The sequence below is a fragment of the Grammomys surdaster genome, unplaced genomic scaffold (assembly GCF_004785775.1).
Source record: "Grammomys surdaster isolate TR1022 unplaced genomic scaffold, NIH_TR_1.0 1164, whole genome shotgun sequence".
Taxonomy (NCBI): Eukaryota; Metazoa; Chordata; class Mammalia; order Rodentia; family Muridae; genus Grammomys; species Grammomys surdaster.
Window position 1 is genome coordinate 2,866,464 of NW_021605583.1, and position 21,719 is coordinate 2,888,182.

At 42.4% G+C, this 21,719-nt stretch overlaps 1 protein-coding gene across 2 annotated transcripts in view; it reads right to left on the minus strand.

Annotated features, from left to right (window-relative positions):
* The window catches only part of Cadm1 (cell adhesion molecule 1), a 321,034-nt gene that overhangs the window by 111,095 nt on the left and 188,220 nt on the right, over window positions 1-21,719 (minus strand). The gene's annotated exons all lie outside the window — the stretch shown is intronic.

Below are 21,719 nucleotides of genomic sequence, written 5' to 3' on the forward strand. Positions count from 1 at the left end.
ACCCCTTCTCCTAATGTTGCCTCTCTGAAACACTGTCTTGCCTTTTGGTTCCCAGTTAGACTGAAGACTAAACTGCCAGAGAGAGGCAGCAATGGTGTGCTGGCCACAGTTAAGAGTGCCACACAGGGAGGAGCTGGAGTCTTGAAGCAAAACTTTTCTTCTTGAGATTATATGTTGAACTTCCAACTCAGAAATCAAGGAAATGGGAGGCTGGGGATGGGACTCTGATACTGGCTCCACAGGGACAATCCCGTTACTAGTTCTTCCTATTCCAATGAAAGTTACAGCAGACAGAAGGAAGGGAAGGGGAAGAAGGACAGGAGAAAGGATGAGAGGGAAAGAAGAAAGGCAAGCTCAGGTGGGATAGGCTCATTTATACTTGATCTTAGGCAAACGGCTGAGAAATGACGGACGGTACCTAGTTTAAATTTTGGAAAACAAATAACAAAAGGGCAAAGGTAAAAAAACCAGGACAATCCTATGAGACTGCTATGACATTGGTCCCAGAGACAGAGCATGCTGTATCCAACCAGGGAGAAATGGCAGACCCAGTGCAGTGCAGACAACTCAAGCATCCAGGGGGCAACAAGCCAGCAGCTGGAAGAATGGTGAGGTGGCAGAACAAAGGTGAGGGTGCTCTCTGAGGGGAGGCCACCAAGAATGACACAGGGCTCTAAGAGCCAAATCCCAATTATTGTTTCAAGAGGAACAGTGAGCTACATCAGTAGACTGGCTAATCTAATCATTCCTCTGCATAAAGACAGAACCTATCCAGTCCTTACCAATGGTCCAAGACCTACCACACTGGGTCTTCTTCAAGGTCATGGAAATAAGACCATGAAAAGCACTGCAAGTCAAGGGGAGATGGGAGAGCATGGGCAGGCTGGTAGTTCACACAGGGCAATCGGCAAGCATGTGTGAGGACGTGGCATCCCGGTAAAGCTGAAAGACTGGACTGAGGCAGTCAAATGGACAGCTGGGAGGAAGTGTGCTTCATTCTAGGTAAACGAGCAATAAAACAAGGGCCTAACAGGAAGAATGAGTTTGGTGTGTGCCAGGAACAGCAAGGAAGCCAGCAACAGCCAGGGTGAGAGATGCTGCCAGAGAGAGAACGAACGGCTCAGCAGCTAGGCACACACAGGTGGAGCGAGATGAACTAATTCTCCCCTCTAGAACACTAGGAGGCGGGAGAGAAAAACAACCATGTTTTATGGTAAGCTTTCAAATAAACTACTGTAAGTCTCTTCTATGTCAAGAATTTTACGACTGCATATTTTATGTAATCCACAGCCACCAATCTGTTTCTATAAAAGCCATGTGTTTAAACTAGTTTACAATGAAGAAGGCACATGAACGACAGAGAAGACAAAACCGCTGGACTAGTGGAGGACAAAACCGCTGGACTAGTGGAGCCTAGGGTCCTCCCGTGAGTTTCTTTTGTTTCTCTACTTCTTCCTTATCTCTCAGAAAGTCAAGTACCATTTATTGCTGACTCCTGTAGAGCTCAGGCATGCCTGCGTCTTGGCACTTACAAGCTTTGCTGTCACTGTCTGACCTTCGTCTCTTACACTAGCTATATAATTTTAGTTACCGTCACAGCAATAGCCTCGCAGGGCCTAATAGGTGGAGAGAGTGAATGAAAAATTAGAAATGGCTCACTCTTCCCAGTGTGGACTTCCCGTCTATACCCACAAAAGAGACAGATAACCCAGACAGCCTAGAGGTCACCTAAGTCACAGGTGTCATTCCATGCCCCATCTGGGTAGCCCTAGGTGACAACAAGCAACCTGTTTAAAGCAGCTTTTCTTAAGCTGGGCATGGTGGCTATAATTCCTTGGGAGGCTGAGGCAGGAGGATTGCTGCTAATTTCAGGCCAGCATGGACTATATATTGAGACCCTCTTTCAAAACAATCATCCCAAAAGATCTTCATACTGTGTGTTTCTAAGGAGGACTGAGGGAACTTCAACATGTCTAGGGATGACGAAGAGGCTCCTGCTTCTATGTAGATGTTCAGAAGTAAAACTTTGTACTAGAGCCTCCTGGAGTAGGGAAGATAGATATTCTCTACCTGCATACCCGTACTGACCAAAAGGGCCACTAAGCACTAGGCACTAAGCCACACATAGCTGGAGTCAATGAGAAGCTGACATTTTTGGCTTCATTGAGACAAAGTTAGGGTACATAGTAAGTAGCCCAGATTTGTCAGGAGCTGGCACGCCTGCTTCTACCTCTAGAGTGCCATTACATCCCACTCAGAATGGGATACTAGTGTGCCTTGCCAGCCCTCTACCTAAACGGTGTGCAGTCCTGCCTCTGAAATCTCTGTATGTGTATGTCAGAGAGAGTGTGTGTGTTTGTGTGCTACATGTGAAAGTCAGAGACCATCCTTCAGGAGTTGATTTCCTCCTTTCACTAAATGGTGTCCTGGGCACTGCACTCGGGTCCAACAGGATGGGAAGCAAGCACTTGAACCTGTTGAGCCATTCTGCTGACCCCAAGATACCTCAGATGAGACTGTCTGCAGTTTGTACAGCAAGCTACTGTAGTAGGCTTAAAAAAAACCACAATAAACAAACAAACAAAACAGCAGCAGCAGCAACAACAACAACAACAACAGAAAACAGACTATGTTCAAATTAGCGGAGACTTTCTGGCCCCCGGGGGCTGCTTCTGCAGAGTTGAGCAGTCTTGCTATAGACCACTGCAGGAAGCCTGACAGGGTGAAAGTAACTACTAATGTCGGCTTTTCCTAAACATCTCAAAAAAAAAAAAAAATCAGGCGCTCTGTGTGGGAGGGATGAATTTTTTTTAACCTCATTTGTGATTTTGAGTAGGATATTGAAAGCTGTACACAGGAAAAGCATGAGGGCCTGCTGTACTTGATCAGGGATGGTTTATCAGAGACGAATATCAAACAAGAAACAGAAACCAAAGAGAAGCCCCAATAAACCACCAGAACTTGACAAAATAAAGGCTGTGCTGATGGGCTTGTACAGTTGATGGCTGAGAGATAAGGAAAGAAAAGGTGGGGACTGGAACAAATGAGACAGATGATGTAATTAGGATCCGGAACCAAGGGCTGAGGGAGAGGGACCAGGGCTTTGTGGCCATGGGAAGTAAGCGATTCAAACGTATCTCCAAAGTAAGGCTGAGTTGGAATGCACACATACTGTTAAAAATAAATAAATAAAAAAGAAGCTATATTTAAATAGCCAAGCATCAAATTGGGCCCACAGTGGGCTCTGGTTTGTGTTGACTGGCATCTCCTCAGCATACCAAAACATCTCTAAATAAAAAGCACAGTTCACCTTCGGCTGCCTGACATTAACTCCATCCTGCTCCCACCCCTTGTTCTCCTCTGATTGCCTTCAAGATAGTGCAGTGCCCAACATGAAAGGATTACTATAGCAACGCGGGAAGCTCTTTTTATCAGCATGGAGGAGGCTGGGTGGAGTAGCACAGGAAACCCAGAGCAGAGAGTAAGCAGGAGTGCCCACTCTCAAACCTTCCTGGAGATCCTTCACTGGAGGATGTATGTTCCAGAAAATGATTAACGCTTGGGGTGGGGTGACGGGGGACATTCCAAATGAACATACAGTAATTCTGAATTTTCTTTTTGTGTGATAAGATAAAATCATTGAATTTCTTCCTTCAGAGGCTTTGTAAAAAAGGAAAAGAAAAAAAAACCCTTTGTGAAAGCAGTATCTTTGGTGTCTCAAAGATAGTCTTTTCATATGAAACAAATTCTGCATTGGGTTCCTCAAAGCATCCACCTGCTTATCAATCTAAAAGCTGCATCTTTAAAGGTCACGAGTGAAGGAAAATCAGATAGACTCATTCTAATTCCTCGCAAACGGGAGCTCATTTCTCACCAATCCACCCTGCAGCGCGCAGCAGTGTGACCTTTCACTCACAAAGAGAACAGCAGATTTGGGGCTCCTGTGCAGGCCTTCCTTCCTCTTCAGGAATTAAATGCAGCTCTGATAGTATCGTTACACACTTCCATAATACTCCCCTGATAGGGCCTATAAATTAGTGTGACTTTGCCAAAATGCCCAACTAAATCTCTCTTACTGTTACTTGGGCTTAGAAAGGAGTATTAAATAATTCCACTAAAACACAGCTTAGTGTACAGTACTCCACAGCCAGAGAAAGCCGGGAAAGCCGGTGACTTGCAGCAGTGAACAGAAAAAAAAAAGTTAAAAATGAATATTTAATTGCATGTTGGCACTTTAAAATTTGGCCTGACAAATTCAGCTGGAAACAGAATTCTGAGAGACTGCAGCCCCTCTGTGGCATTTCTGAGATTAGAGGTGCCTGGGTGGCATTAGGGAGTGATCTGTGTAACAGAAGCTACGACAAACAACCAACTGAAAAACTTCATATCTAGGAGTAATGAAATCTATCAGGCCTGTCTTCTGTTCCCTCACCCCCCACTGAAGCAACAGCTGGAGGGGTCAGTGACCTGGTGTGGCAGCAGGGACACTGGTTTCTCTGCAGCCACTGACAACCTTGTTCAAGTGTAAAGTCAAAGAGATTCCAGATAAACACAGGCACACCCAGATGGGGAGATTAGCAGATCCGATCCAAGGCCACCATATTTACATTAATTTTACATTACCATACAAACACACGTAAGATTATTGGTCATGTGCAGAGAAGTTCATTTCTGATACCTTAGGAAGTAATGTCAAGCAATCTAATTTAATGTACACTAAGGGTCTCAAGGCTTCTCATTTATATACAAGGAGAAATGATTTAAAAAAAAAAAAACTCAAGGAAGTCAATTCTGTGTGCCTCTCTCACAAAGCGAGTTGGTGGGAGTGACACATCCTAAAATGCCCCCAACTGACATTCTCTGGAGGCTGGACCAAATCAGGTGCTTACTATATTTTACATTAGTGATGATTAATAATTCAGGGATGACAAAGTTTCTTCTAAGATAATAACAAGTTATACTTGTGTGTATTGTGAACCAAGCACACTGTCTCGCCAAGGAAACTAGGAGGGAAGCACAGTGTGGCAGATGCTGCTTGGGTACACTGGACTGACTGGACCTAGGACTTGTCAACCTCTTGACAACTAGAGCTTTCTCTCCCATCTTGAAATGGAATTAACATTTGTCAGAAATGTTGTTTTCTTTTTGTACATGTTGAATCAATATTGATATTCTAATTTAGGAGACAAGGACGACCCCTTGCTATTTGCATATTGTAATAGCCTTCAAGATAATGATGGGATGGATCTTTGGAAGAAAGAAGCCACATGTTTACACTACTTCACTGCTTTTAGAAAAGTAGGATATATGACATTTACCAAATGCTGCAGCAATTAGCCTTCACTTAAGCTACTATGAGAAAACAGCATTAAAGAGGGAGAATAGAAACCAACACTTCCAATGACTCCTTTACATTTAGAAGATTAAAGATGGCTCCTCTGTCCTACAGAAGCCCTGTACCCGTGAACAACGAAACCCAACTGGCACTTTGGTTTCTATCTTACTGTTTTGACCAAGTCCTGGACTATTCATTTGAAGTATGCATAAAAACTGTTACGAATACACAATATGCTGGAGTCATGTGCGTAGGAGATTACTATAGCAGTTTTTAATGCATCTTTACTTAATAATATTTTGGCTGTGATTTTAGTACAATACTACTTTACCTTAAGAGAAGACTCGGGATTTTTCACACATTGAGTTTGTAACCTACAGTCCAGTTACTGAAGTCTCAGTTTTCAAGCTTTGTAACAGAACTCAACCTTCAGATTAACAGGCCTGTTAAAAGTATTCATTTAAATAGGTATGTAAGAAAATGAAAACAAGATTATCTTGAGCTATTTTAGAAGCATAGCATATTGGGAATTTACAATGGTTTCTAGTATCCACCATGGCTCCACTCAGAGAGGCAGGGGAAAACACCTCCAGACTCTGAATAATAACCAGGCCACTGTGAAACACAGCATCTAGACTCTAGAGAGGAATACCTTGGATCTCTGGGACACCCACCAAAGTTTCCTCACAAGGAACTGGGAGACTCTCTCCAGGGAAGATATTTGAGAAAGGAGGCCTCAGACTGGATCCTGGGAAATGTAATTAATTGTCTGTCACTTGGATACATTCACAGTCTGTCCTCATCTACCTCAAACTCACATCCACACGTGGCTGAACACCCCCACCTAGGGATGTTCCCTTCACCGTTGGAAGTTTATCTTTCCCAGTCTTCTTCGCATCGCCAGCTAATTCAGGTTTTATGTCTCCTACTCCTCTGCCCCCATAAAGTAAGAGAGCAGACAGAAGACTCTCAGACAAGTGTAAAAACTTGCGAACGATTCAACAGAGTACTAGTTATGAGGCTTCTCACTCCACGGGCACATGACATCTCAAGGAGACAGCAAGGCTTGCTACCTAATAAATGCACTTTGTTTAGAGACATTTTCCCAGATGTTATCAACGTAACTACTAATGGTATACACCTCTGATGCATTTTACCCGCCCTCCCATCCATGCTTAAAAGGTAAGTCTTGTCTATTTCCATGTACGTCAATGAATGTTTGGCAAGTCCATAACAAAATCTACTCCACTAATCATGTGCCCATTTTCCTGGTCCCTCCAACACAGTCAAGACAACTCTTTTCAGGAGTCACATTTTGCTCTTTGTACACTGTACACCCTTGGAGGTCATCATATCTACCCCCCAGAGCATTCGCTGTGCCATAGCTGGACTATTCACTATGTGGCCACTCTATAGCCTGCAGGCTCTCTCTGCAGCCCACACTGCGTTTCATTTTGCATCATAGCCACATTAATCTCTATCTATATCCTCTAAAGCTGAGTCTACATCTTCACCCAGAGACCTACTACAACCCACATCTGCAGCGTGATTCCTCAGGATGCCTCTACCCAAGTTTAATCAAACTAACTCACAACGACCATTTTCCCGTCATGGTTTAGGATTTTTTTGCTTCCACGCTTTATCTCATGACACTGAGGAAGAAACTTTCAGCTTTTGTGCTTTTATAGCCATAAAGCTTCTAATCCTCAAGCCACTGTGGCTATCCCTAAGTGGAAGCGTGTTTTCTTTCCACTGGAGGACTTCTATCTGCCATGATTCTCATAATCAATTCATTTCCATTAAAGATCTTTTTACAGTGGGTATGGTATCTCACTTTTAAATCCCACAGATGGTCTTAAACATAACAGATTGGTCTTGATAAGTATTTAACAAATGAATTAATGAATAAAATTTGAGTTAAATTCCTGAATTATTACACCCCTCTAGTTGAAACTACAAATCAACTTTGAGCAGAGCGTGACACAGCAGCAGTACAAAGTTCTCCGGAATCGAGTGCCTAATACTTGAGTAATCCCACAGCATACTCCGTTCCTCACCGTGCAGACCGCACTGTGCAGAGTTTGGCTTTGAAGAATAAATTAGCACAAGGGCTTCACTGGGTATGTGATCGAAAATTAACTTCTTATAAAATGGCGCCGTTCGAATTTATTAGAGTGCACTCTGTCTTACTGTTTTTTTTTTTCTTTTGCTTTGTGGAAAATTTTGTGTTCGCCATGCTCAGAAATGGTGGGAGGCAGAGTAGCATCGGCAGAAATGTCTAGGATCAGAGAGACCCGGATGATGCAATTAAAAGGTGGACAGACAGGTAGACAGATGTTCAGCTGCATGATCAGGAACAAGATTGTATAAAAAGGCTTCTTTGATCATTAGAGAAGCCTCTGTAATGAAGCCCTGGATACCCACTCAGTGTTTGTGGCGGCTCTCATCTCCAGCAGGTGTCTTATAGAGAAAATACCACAAACACAAACAGATCTGCTGCCAGCTAGTCAAAGCTGCTTGGCATTCCTTCCTGTTGATTAAGCCACAAATAAAATCATACGTGTTGTGCTTCTGACACAGGCGGGGTGTACAGTTCCCAATCGTTACAGAATACATCTTTCTGAAATGTTTCAGTATCTGGTACTCTACTAGGATCAAGAAACTAATTTCTGTTCAATAGTGTATCCTATGTGATCCAGAACATTCCCCAGGCTAGCTATGAACATGACAGTAAGTAGAGGACCAAGATGGGTTTAAATGCCTAACACAGCACAGGATGGTACATTCAGAAAATGCAGGTGTACTGTGAAGGCGGTAGGCAGGACACCGGGGCTTTAGAATAATTAACTCTTAGTTATTTAGAAGAAGAGAGACCGGAGCTAGTATGGAGGAGCGAAGATAGCAGATGTAAACACCATTCACATTTGACTCTGAAATGCACTGCATGGTCCCTTAGAAGTCACGTTGGCTTCTCCATTCATTTCTGCACAGTTGAAAATGAGATTGGATTCCCAGATCACACACAGGCAGGGGGTACAGTTCATGGATTGCTACAGACCCACCAGCAATGGCAGATGTGGGTGCCACACACCAACAGACAAGGCTGGAGATGCTGAGTAGGGGTTTGTTTGGGAATAAGCCACAAACAAGAGGCTCAGGCACAAGTCTCAGCAATGTCACCGACATCCTTCTGGACTGGGCAAGTCAGTGCACTACCTTGTCTTGGGTTCTTCACTCTTGTTATCTGTCTAGAAGGGTTTTTGAGAGAACAGCTACGATGCTGTAAGAGGCAGTATGACTCATAGTGCCATGGTTTCTTACAGAACCTGTGGACTGACTCTGGCTCCAGGGTTTGGTTGAGGGGGAAGAGAAAGAGCAGAAGGCAGAGAGAGAAAGAAGAAGAGATCTAGTCATTAGATCCTATTTTTAAGGCTTGGGGTAGAGGTAGATGTCTCAGTAAATAACACTTTTGGAGACATGATCCTTTTGAACCACAATTTCTCCTTTCAGGGTCATCACTTGGGCTTGTGAGAACTTTCAGCACTGTGTGCTCACGAATCATCAGCCTTGTTACAAATGAATGGCACAGAAGGACTGGTGTTGGTGGGTCTCTGATGAAGAGATGGAGACAAGATTTGCAGCCACAGGTTGGAAAATCAGCCAAGACACCACTGTGGTTGAGACACTTCTCTACATTTTTTTTCTGTTACCGGGGAGTTTATTCTTAGCACAGGCCTTAATTAATCGTCCAGCATCATGTGGTCATTGCTAGCCACAGCTGTACACCATACAGAACAAGAGCCAAGCGAGGGGAATGGCTACACTTCTTGCCAACAGTGGCTCTGTCTGCCCTGGATTTCCACAAGCAGCCCCTTTTGCTCTACAACTTGAAATCTCAATATTATAGTTCCATTTGTGATGTCACCCGAACACTGTCAGGTCAGACTCTCTCAGAATACTAATATCGAGAAGATCACCATGACATCTGCCTGCTGTAGGTAACAATGACCAGCCATAAAGGTGATCTGAAATTGGCTTCTCTTTCAAGATATCACTAACTCAAATTGCTTTTGTCATAGTTCTTTTCAAAAAAAAATATTTTCAATTTAGCACTGGAAGGAAACATGAAAGAGTGGGCCTGACTGCCCGTGAAGTTCACTGCTATTGCACTGCTCAACGTGCAGACCGGGCCGACAAATGAAACACGACAAACGTGTTCTCCCTTATGCCTAAGTATGGTATTTAATACAGTTGAAAATGGTTTATTTTTATCTTTGACAAGACCAGAAATGGCCAATGACTTTATCTGCAGATACGATATCCTCAAGAATATTATTTTTCTAACCCATGGGAGGACATTTTTTTTCAGAGCACACCGAAGGTTAAAAAATTTTTTTTTGATGAACACTGTGCATGCATATGTTCCCCTGTCAACTACCACTAAAGATTAACCATCAGTGGCTCCTAATAAATTCTAGGAATGGTAGCTAGAAATACAAGGGATGGCAAGTCAGCCTATTTGTGTCCACTGTTATGGAAAAGCCTTGGAACAGTATTCTCTCTCAGTTAGGAGATATTTATAAAGTATATCACATCTCCAAGTTGGACTGCTTTATTATTTTCAGATTCATTCTCATATTCCTGCAGAGTTTTGCAGTTTGACCTATTTGTCTTAAGGTTGGACTGCATTATCCATTCTTAAGAAGCAGAGGCAAGGCAGTGATGGCCTGGAGAATCACCATCAACAGTGTAATCAGTCTCTTTGATAGAGGTGACACAGAGCACTGACACCTCAGCCGCCATCTTCCTTTAGGATGGCTTTCTCATTCACTTGAAGACAGAAGGAGAGGCCTCTGCCTGGAATTTTCAATGTTTAAAACTCGGAGAAATACCTTATTCGGTTCAATGCTCAGACATTAATGAGGTGAATTCAAGGAATCTAAATCACAAAGGGGTGGGGACTTTGTGGTAATCTTTCCATTAAAGCATCCAATACTCCTTCCTGATTGAAAGCTGACTTTAGATTCACGACTCTAGATGTATCATAACAAGCAAATGCAACTGATTCTTCTAGTTGATCCGAACTAAATGAGGCAACAGTTCTGACAACAAACAGGAAAATAAAACATTAAAAGGAAGAGAAGCAAAGGAAAATGTTACCTAAACAGCTGGACCAAACTCAGTGCTAGCATGTGGCCAACACTGACCGGGACAGCTTCTAGCTATGCATTTCAAGAGGAAAAATTTTTAGGATCTTTGTCAGCTAAATTATGGTGATAATTCCCCCTCCTCCACCACAAACAGTGCTGTGAGCACTATAAAGAAAGGATTTCCAGTCATCACACTTCTTACAGATTTTGCTTTCAGCTATATGTACACCTGTGTACATGACAACAGATACCCACAGATCCTAGAAGAGGGCATGAGACCCCTGGAGCTGAAGTTATAGGCAGTTGTGAGCTGCCCGTTGCAGATGCTGGGAACTTAATCTTGGTCCTCAGGGAGAGCAGTCCTTGCTCTTAACTCTGTGCCATCTCCAGTCCAGACTTTACACATTTCACTCATCTTCTCTTCAAAAGCATACCCCTTCTACTTTCACTCTGTGTGTGTGTGTGTGTGTGTGTGTGTGTGTGTGTGTGTGTATAGGTGCCTACCAAGGCTGAAGATGTCAGACTCCAATGAACCTAGAGTTACATGTGATTGTGAGTCACTCAGCACGGGTACTAGTTACTGAATCTGAGTCTTCTGCAAAAGCAGCACACACTCTTACCCAATCCCACACAGCACACCGCCAAATTTTTTGTTCAGTAAATTCCATCATCTGTCTTTAAACACAAATACCTTTCTGAATAGAAGGGAGGTTCTACAATGCCCCCTCATGAAGGATTAAATTGAGGAACTGAAATTAAAAATGTAAAGCAACAGTTCCATATTAACATCTGGTTCCTTCCTTCTTCAGACCAATACCAGGTGGGTTTTACATCTCAGGCAGCTATCAATCAGCTTGTCACACAAAACGAGTGCTTTCCAAATTCTTTACTGAAGAACCCTTGAAACCAAACCAAATCATCCTGGAGTGCTAACCTCAGTTGCACAGTGCATAATAGCCTGGACCAATTCTCATTTAAACAAAGACACCAAGGACAGGAAGACAGGAACCCAGAGGGCAGCCTTCACAGAGGGCGGGCAGCCTCTTCATGGCTTCCCTACCAATGGCAGCTGACTGTTGATCATGGGCCCCCGGACAGAGAGGAGGCCACCATTCAGATATGTGTGTGGTCCCTGGGCCTAAATTCCATCTGGTCTTAGTCACATCCAGTCTAAGACGGGGCTGCATACTGTTGGTAAAGGGAGCTTCCCGATGTGCTTGTGAAACTCGGCCTTCCCCTGAAGGAGGTGATTTGCACCTCCGTACCCAACCCAGCTCCTCCTCAAGAGCATTATAGCACTTTCATCATCGTTCTTAGCTTCTTTTGCTCATCAGGGGGATTTATCCTGAGAAATGACAGAAGAATCCTGGTGTAACGCACAATTCTGTATTGATATTTAAGATGGTGTGCGTGTCAGCACATTAGAGGGGAAGCCAGAATGAAAGATTCGGGTTATTATTCCAAAGGCTGACTCATGCACACAGAAGGGCCCACAGCTCCTGAAAGGGCCTTGATTTTGCAAAACAGAGCTAGACTAGCGTGAGCTGACCACAGCAAACAGGGAAGGCCAGCGACCCTGGCTATGTGTCTGACTGAGCACGGGGAGTCTGGCCCCAGGAGCACTAAGGGTGTCCAGGTGACCCCCACGGTATTCAGCTTAGACCTGTTGCCAGTCTTACCTGAAGCCCAAACAGAACAACCAACAATAACAAAGGACCACCCCAGTGGTTTACTGTCTCTTTAAAGCGCATCTCAGACATGCATCCTGTACTCCTAGACAAGGTGCGGTATCATGTTTGGATCACCTGAAACCAACACTGAAGCTTCACTAAAACTGAGCAACAATATGAAATGACTCGGGACAGCTTGAGCTCAGATGACTGCCACTGTGGCTTCCCTGGTTACCAGGTGTGTCACTATGACAAAGTTCCCATTTTCCTTAAAAACAAGCAAAAGGAAAATGGATGGCTGGAGAGTGGCTTCAAGAGTTCTGAGCTCCTGCTGCTCTCAGAGGACCAGGATTCAGTTCCCAGCACTCACACCTGGGTGCTCACAACGGCCTGTAATTACAGCTCCAGGTAATTACAGATTCGAGGCCCTCTTCCATGCCTGTGGGCACCTCCATAGGTATATACTGTATATATGTACTACAACCAAGTAAGCTGTAAAAGCAAATAAAGTAAAGCTGGACAAAAGAGAACTAACTGCCCTGGCCTCAAATATGAGGATCAGGTAGCAAGCGAATTACAAAGGCTTACCGCGTCACATGAGGGCAGGTTTGAGGGGAGTGGACGGCTCTCACTTGACTATATATACTCATCCATCAAAGCAAGACTTATAGAGACCCATATATGAAAAAGAAACAAAAATGTACTGCATGATAAATTTTAAATGATACAAAAACATATACATACCTATAAAGAACACAGATATTGAGTAAACACACACAGACTACACACACACACACAGCACCACCACCACCACCACAGTGCTTAGCCAAACTGTGTTACCAATACAGCTGTTACTAGGGGGCAGGGAAGATAACCTAATCAGAGTGACATGAAATAGTGGGGGTATTAGCTGGCCCAGGTAAGGTTCTCAGTATATGGGGGTTAAGTGTACTGTGCCATCAACACGTCACTGGGGTCCTACTGTGCGTGGGGGTCCAAATATTGCCATCCCTGGGCCAGTCTCGGGTTAGAAGAAAACACGTTACCAGTGCAATTAAAAGATGTTAGGAGGGAAAGGGGGGGAGAAAAAGAGCAGCTATTTCTGCTGCTAGAGACGAAAACAAACCAACTGAGAAGAAAGCTTTGATGAGCAGTGTGTGCTGCTGGGTGTGTGGGCTGGATTCCACCTCGTCCTTGGCAAGGGAGGGGTGGAAGAATCCTACAGGTTCAGACTCAACCGGGTGCAGAATGAGAACACCAGCAAAGTAGATGTTCTATTCTTAATAAGCATAAATTCTGTTTTCTTTTCTACCGTATAGAGTTGGAAAGGATTTTTTTTTTTAAATAAAGGCAACAGACAGGGGAAACAATTCAGTGCAAGATTCTAGCATGCATGCAATCATGAGCTTTTCTGTGCCTGCATTTTAAAGACTGATGTTTTTTGCTCAAGAGCCAGCGAGCCATTGGCTGACACAGACCATATAATGTGTTGACGCTCCCTGATGGGCAAGCAGGAAAGCACTTATCTGGTTGTGAAAACATCCCCTCTCAATATGCAAGTCTATTTTTCTTCCTGCAATAAACTACATTTGTTTGATGTGGTATCTGATAGTTTTATAGTGTTTGCTCACACACTCTCTAATTTGCAAGATTGGGTAATTTGTGGTGGGTCTCATAGGTCATTAGCACAGACTAAGAGCGGCCTGTAAAAGAAAAAGCAAGAAAAACTGGTGCTCCGTCAAAATGCACAGCTCCCACATCATATTTGAAGTTAGAGACTTGACATCTCTGGGTCTCCCCACCCATACCCTCACCCCTGGGCCCCTGAGCAAGGTGGGTGCAAATGTGAAAGGATGCCAACGCATCTTCCTTATCACTGGGTTGTGGTGTATATTGGCAACACACAATTATATGAACATCTTGGCGCCTGTCCACTCTAAACAGTGTACTGTTCATATGTGAACCTGAAAGGAAGGCACAACGCCATCTTTCCTACACGATCCCCCAGGCCTTCTCTTTTGGCATGGAAAGTACACACGTTTTTGCAAATTTACTCAACATATACAGCTGCATTCCACTGTTTTCATTAAGAATTCACGAGATGAGTACTGTTGGCTTCCATAGGAAGGTGACTAAATCTTCAGGGACGTTATATACAAACAGTCTGCTTAGAATAATAAATGCCGCCTGTGCTTTATAATGTTAGACATGTACAACATGGATTCATTTGTGATCTGAGTCTCAGATTTTCAAAACCAGATCCTCGCCTGCCTTGAGATAAACTTAAGTAAATAATGTTTGCCATCAACTCTAAATGAAGAATGACAGTTAAATTTTATAATCATCTTTACAGCTCCAGGACTTACTTTATATTTTCTCAGGCTCATGACCCAAAGGTTGCCATAGCAACTAGGAAATCCTACCTTATCAAGCGCTTACATTTACATTCCTTGCAGCGGCTTCCCTTTATGAATTAAATCCATCATGGCCTTCTATTCTCAAAATAAAAAGTTCTTAGGATTAGCTTGCAGAAACAAGGATCAAATGCTTTGATAGAAATACACTATGCAAAAGTTAATTCAATGGTGGTTTTCTTTGGGGGGACATAGAAGTGTGGCATAATAAACAGCTTACGCCCAAACTTCCTGGCTTCAAAGAAAACTTAAATAGAGACATTGTGCTAAGAGCGAGGCATCCACTGCCTATCTATTCCAACCTAAGAGTTATCAAAGAATTAATCTGATTGGATCTCATACATCAAACAGGTACACAGATATACAAAGAATTAAAACTGCCTGTGATCAATCCTGTTGCATACACAGCAATCCTAGCAAAATGGGCAACAGTCAAGCAGATAGGTCCAAATTTAGACTCAAGGAAGAGGAACTGTGACAAGCTTCACTTTCATTTTGTAGTTTTTGTTACTGTTTTTGGAGTGGTCCTGGTATCCAGCGGCAGCAACATGACAGCCTTTGTTTTTAGTCAAACGTGATAATAACGCACAAAATGCAAAGGCCTCATCCTCCATCCTAGGCAGAGATGAGGAAGAGAGGCCTGCAAACCAAGACTGCTTAGACTCTCTGAACCACGGTAGAAACAGACACCAGAGAGGAGGTTTGAAGGGAAGCTCAGATGCTGAAAGAGCTCATTCAAAGAGGACAGGAAGTGGACGTCTAAGAGATGGAGAGGAAACCAAGTCACCCAGAACCTTAAGTCCCCGCCTGACGAGTGCTTAATGGAGATAATGTTGAGATAGATGGATGATAGATAGATAGATAGATAGATAGATAGATAGATAGATAGATAGATAGATGATAGATAGAAACAGATGATAGATAGATAGATAGATAGATACAGACAGATGATAGATAGATAGATAGATAGATAGATAGACGATAGATAGATAAATGATAGACAGATGATACATACAGATGATAGATGATAGACAGATGATAGAAAGATTAAATGAAGAAAGAAAGAAAGAAAGAAAGAAAGAAAGAAAGAAAGAAAGAAAGAAAGAAGGGAAGAAAGAAAGAAAGAAAGAAAGAAAGAAAGCAAGCAAGCAGGCAAGCTTCTAGCCTTAGGTGCCACGTAACCCCCCAGGTCAGAAGATGATGTATATTCTGCTTCTGGGCACCTTCCAGTTCCTGCAGGCCTCTGAGGAGGTACACAGACCTCAACCCAGTTTACACTGTCAAAGAGCTCTTCTTTCGCTCACCTCCACATGCAACTGTCCAGGGCTGACTCTGAAATTCCTCTCATTTCCCATGTTTTCAGCCCCTGCTTCCTCTAGTCAGGTTCTGCTGCTCAGTCCCTTTGGTCTCTGCTACTTACGTGCCTTTGAGTATCAATCTATTCTCTCCCCTCCAGCTCAGAGACTTGCAGCACAATGGAGAACGGATAAATAGAGAATCAGCTGGCTACAATGGAAGCCAGTTTCTTTAAAGTTCTATTAAAACCAAGTTCCTTCTGCCACCACAAGCTTCCTCCCCCTTTTGTGTTTTCTGCAGCTAATAGGAAACTGACATCTTGGCTTCAGGTTTCTTTTGTAGGGTATGGGGGAATAGGCAACAGCCCAATTCTGAAGAGTTCAAAGAGGTATGTACGGCACATTGTGCCCCTGTTAATTTATTAGTGGCTTGGGAAAGAGTTGGAATCAGGCTGGTCAGTTACTTGTTCCAAGAAATTTCATTCTTATCAGATTCTTCTAAATGCGTAAAAGCCTTGCAACACAAACTTTTATGAAGCATAAAGTATGATTTCGATATAAAATCCCTATATGCTTTTCTATACATCAACCTCCCTTTGTCCAGGAACCATCATTTAATGTCAGATTTTTAATTAAGGTTTATTCATCAGGGAGAGGACTTCACACACAGTATCTACTAAGATGAATGGCCACCCACCTACATGGAGATGTATTATTAAAGAACCTCATAGTTTTATATAAAATAGAATTTGAGGAAACACTTATGTACTGAAGGCAATACAAGAGAACTGTTAAAATGGGATCATTTTACATTAGTGAGCAAGATAAAATGTCATGAGATATGTCCATCAACCACTGTAGATGTTAACTAACCCTCAAGGAGAGGGAAACTGCTGGGAAGCCCTTTAATGAACACGACTATGCTGTTCTGTAGAGAGATCCACAAAGATACGCCAAGAGCCGTCTATGACCAGGTCAGAGTTTTAATTTGGTTAATGCACTTCTCATTCATTATTGGGCCTCAGTCAAAACCTGGTAACCAACTTATGGATGCATTGTTGAATTACCCATGCTTCACTTTTCAAAACGAGGGGCATTTAAGCTGTCCATCAATGCCTCGTGGAGGGAAACAGCAGGATGGATGGAGTGAGCGATGCAGTCAGAAATAAGAGAGACTTGCATCTTGCTGTTGCATTTCACTGGTATAGAAAGTATCTCCCGCTAATCAAACATCGGAATGTAATTGTTATGATATCGATTTAAATGCACTCATCTACTGAGCCAGATTTTCGAACTCGAGAGCAGATTGCATTGCCCACACGGCAGAAATATTTGCTATAGATATATCTCGAACCTACTAAAAGTATTTTTTTGAGGGGGAGGGGAGATGGCAGAACTTCAATCAGAAGTATTTAAGATAACTACAGCCTAAATATTCTTTGACATCATTTTCCTTTGGAAAAAGCTAACTGCAAAGATAAAATGCCCCAGAGAGCCAGATCCTCCAAAATAAAAACAGATTACTCAAAAGGCTTACCTTCCATTAGTAGAGAAGACTCCCATGACCCTCCCCCACCAAGCAGTTTACATTTTTCCAAAGAGGGGGAAAAACCTATAAACAACAGCAAAAGGTCACGGGAACATTTTTAATCCAGTTCCCATACTTAAGCCAAGGAGAAAACACTGAGGTCCAGTTACTAAGACTGTCTCCTGTTGAGCCTGGTGTCGATCTGTACCATACAGTGGTAACTAGGTCCCTGATATCTAAGATTTTCTTGTCTTAAGATTGTTTGTCAGTTTTTAAGTCTGTATATAGTAAGACTTTAAACTAATAAGGTTAGAACTGTCACGGAAATGAAAGACAAAAGTTTAAAGTTGTATTAGGCCTTCTGCTAGCTGCAATGTAGAGCTGCAATGTTCTGTCAAAGGCGCCACACTCCCTCAATTACTCCTCGGACCCCTCCCTTGCATGGCAGCAGGCCTGTCTCATCTACGTTGGTGCTGCTGCTTTAGAGTTTATTTCTAGGATTCTTTTGTTTGAAATCCTCAACTGCAGTGTCCACCTTAATTCCAACTTCAAATGGCTCAGTCCTAAATAAATCACCATAGAGAACAAAGACCTTCTATCACCGAGTCTGTACAAAGGCTATCCAAATGCAAGTCATAAGAACAGGTTTTGTTAAAAACACCCTGAGTGAAACAAGCCTACCTACCGGGCCTTCTAAGGTGATTACTGTAAAAGACAGAGAGATTTGTATGTGTTTTTTGTTTTCTTTATGGAATGTGGTCAAATAAATAAATGCCACAACCAAAGGTATAATATTAATATGATGGTGTGAAGCATTCTAGTGTGAGCTGAAGAAATTGACTTCTCTGTTCTGGAAGTACTTTTTGAGAAGCCTGTGGCTGACATGAGAGGTGAAGTAACAAAAGATGCTTCATACATTCAGAAACTAGAACTACACACGCATTCTGAACCTGCCTTTTGACTCACTAAATATCCTACTAAGCATTAAGAAACAACCTGATTCAATGAGCTCTTGTGGACAACAGTGGTACGAGCATGAATTCTCCCACAAAGCCTTCTGCTGTGTCTCCCACAGTGGTACGTTTCTTGTACCTAGAAACGCAGTTGTTAATGGTACCAGCAACTTCACGCACATACGGACTGTTTGTATCAATCAGAAAAAAAAAATACTACTGTGTTATGCTGTAAATTTCTGAATAAAATTCATTCATTCATTCCTCTATTTAGTCAATTAAGAAATATTTATCAAGACACTGCTGGCTATGAATATATATGATCTTCTCTCTCCACTTCAGACGGCTATACAGCCAATAAGCATTCAATTAAGCTGCATGTTACATAAAAGGCAGAGATTGCTTCCGTGGCCTGGCAAGAAGCATTTAAGCAAGGCATGAACTGTACTTACAACTGAGAATTAGATCAGAAACGCACTGCAGAAACCAATAATTTGGGGTTTCAATTCTCTTTTATCTTCTTTCTTTTTTTTTTCTTCCAGCTAGCTACAAATCATATCACTACCCATTCATTCGAAGACATGGGAACATTTAAGTGAAGGCTCTGTTTATTCGTTCTCCAAACCAGTGACTAAATTTAAATAAAATGTTCTAGAGGTCAAAGGAACACACCATTTCTTTTAAAGTTGTCAACCTTCTAAAAAACAAAGTTGTTTTTTTTTTTTAATTTTAAAAAGGAGCACCAGAGGAGGACTTGGCAGTGCATAATTTTAAACATACAGATTGGCCTCAACCCAGTGGGCTTTTTCAATGCAACACAACCAAGAATTCCGTCAATGTGAAAAGGAAAATTAAAGAGAAGATGACGGGGGGAAAGACATCAGGAAATTTCAGTGCTTTGAGAAAGTTTGTTCTTTAAGTTTCTGGTTTTTAGCGAGATGGATGTGTCACTTCAGTTCTGAAAAGCTGTTTTTCAACCAGTCCTTTTATTTTTTTAATTTGACTTTTTATCAGTTATGAAACACAAATCTCAAATGGGCTGGCTGGCTAGCTGGCGACAAGTTCTCTTCACATAGCCCAAGGCCTGTATGAGCCCTCCTCCTGCACATGAACCACTGTGACTAGCCAGCTTTCAGCTCTTCTAAGGCCTGTCTACCTGAGAGAGTTAAAGCAATAATGTTAAACTGTGAGCCATGTGATCAGAACAGACTTAGCAGCATCTATGGCACAGTGAGGTGAAACATCCATTCTGCAACTAGCCACTGGCAGAGAAACTTGAGCAAGCACTCAAACTGTCTGACCCTTCATTTCCTGGTCTGACAATGGGGATAGAAAGCATTTTTTTCCTGGAGACAGTAAGGGAGCAATGGGTGAGCACTGTTAGTCACATGGTGTGGCATGGCTTCTCAACCCACTCTCCGGTCAATCTACAGATCACTTTGTTTAAACAATACATTAGTACAAGAGCACACTGTCAAATACATTTTTTTTTCATAAGAAGAGGGTATACTCTTTTGTGAGAAGCTTAAGCCAATGGATCTACCTGTGAACAAAGACTAACAGGGTGTGCATGCCGATGCGTTTGTGATTAGTATTATTAGGTGGGGAAAGAGTTAATTTGAGGTAACATGCTGAAAATTAAAGACACAAACTTTGATAAATTCTATATTTGGTACCATCAAATTTTCTCTGTTCTCTAAAATACAAGTTTAAGTTCCTTCAAAGGTAAAAATACGGTAGAAGTGACTCATTTTTGTACTGGGGAAGGGCACAAAAAAAATAAAGACAACTTATTAAAAATACAAAGACAAGAAGGTACAAGGCCCTAGAAGGTTCTTAACTAAAAAAAGGGAATTCTCCATTTATATGGAATCAGACAGTATAAAAAAAAGAAAGCTTCACTTAAATTATATTGAAGAAAATATTCCCAAAGCTTATAGGACCAGCCCTTTTTAACTGAATGTATGCATATGTGTGGCTTGTGTGTGTGTGTGTGTGTGTGTGTGTGTGTGTGTGTGTTGGTCCAGATTGCTGAGGTTATCTGATACATAGCCCCCCTAGATAACTGAGGCAGTGCTGAACTCCATCACTAGATCCTAGAAAAATAGGAGATCGTCGTTTAATAAAAGGCTGGTGGTAGGAAGATGGTCTTGGATACATTTCAGCTTCTGATCTAGAAACACACATTTTTCAATGGAGAAAAGGAGGAAAGAAATATTTCAGGGGACACACATGTCTACAGAGCCTTATCACTTCACTATGCTGTGAGCAGTTTTCAGAACCATCTGATAGCAGTGGATTCTATTAGTTACACACACTGTATATTGGAAACACAAACAAACGCCACTTTACATGGTTCAACTAACCCACGATCTAACATCCCTAGAAGGTAGGGAGAAGGACCATCGTACAGTCTATTTTCTGTGACTATGTAGACTGTGCCTGCACTTCTGGTCTCATCACAGTGACAAAGGGCCTTCTTAAGAGTACAAGATTGTGTAAATGTGGCTGACCACGGAAAGGAACAACTCACAGAGATCACTGACACCTGAATGGTTGACCTTGGCTGGGTCAAGTTCTTCATACCAAGGATCTCATTTGGAACGCACAAGAGACCCCAGCCTACGCCCCACTAGCCAACCACATTCCCGGGTGGTTATATCAGCTTATAATGGTCTAGGACCGAGCCTGGAAGCCCAAGAATCTCACATAAAAGAATTCCCTTTACTTATGGGGAGAAAAAAAAAGCCTTAACTGGCATGACTGCATTGTGGAAGATTGAATATGTAAATGAATGATGATCAAATCATTCTTTGTGTCAAGAACCCCAGAACTCTTCTCTTCCAGTTCCTTACAAGCTACACAAGAATTGCTGCAAGGCACTCTACCCTGCAGGGGGATGCAAGAACTCACTTCTCCTAGTCATCTGTATTCTGGTACCCATTTCTCAGGGCCTATGGAGTTCTAGCCCTTACTCTTCTAGCCTCTGGACTTCAGCTTTAGTATGAGTTGGACTCTGTGGCCTGGCTTACTGAACTTAACACAATGTCCTCCAACTCTGTCATTGTCTACAGATGAGCAGGCTTCATTCTTTTTTTATAGTTGAATAAACACATCACACTTTCTTTATCTATTCACCCAAGCATGGGTGTCTTGCAGATAATCCTCTGAATCCTGGCCACTGAGAAGAGTTACTGAAGACAGGGAAACACATATCCCTGAAACACTAACTTCATTTCCTTTGGAAATCAACCCAGCAGTGGAATAGCTGGATTATGTGCTGGTTATACTATGTTACAACTAGGTAAGCAGAACAATTTTCGTACTTTAGACCAATACACATAATGAGTGCATACTTCTTTTTATCCCATTTA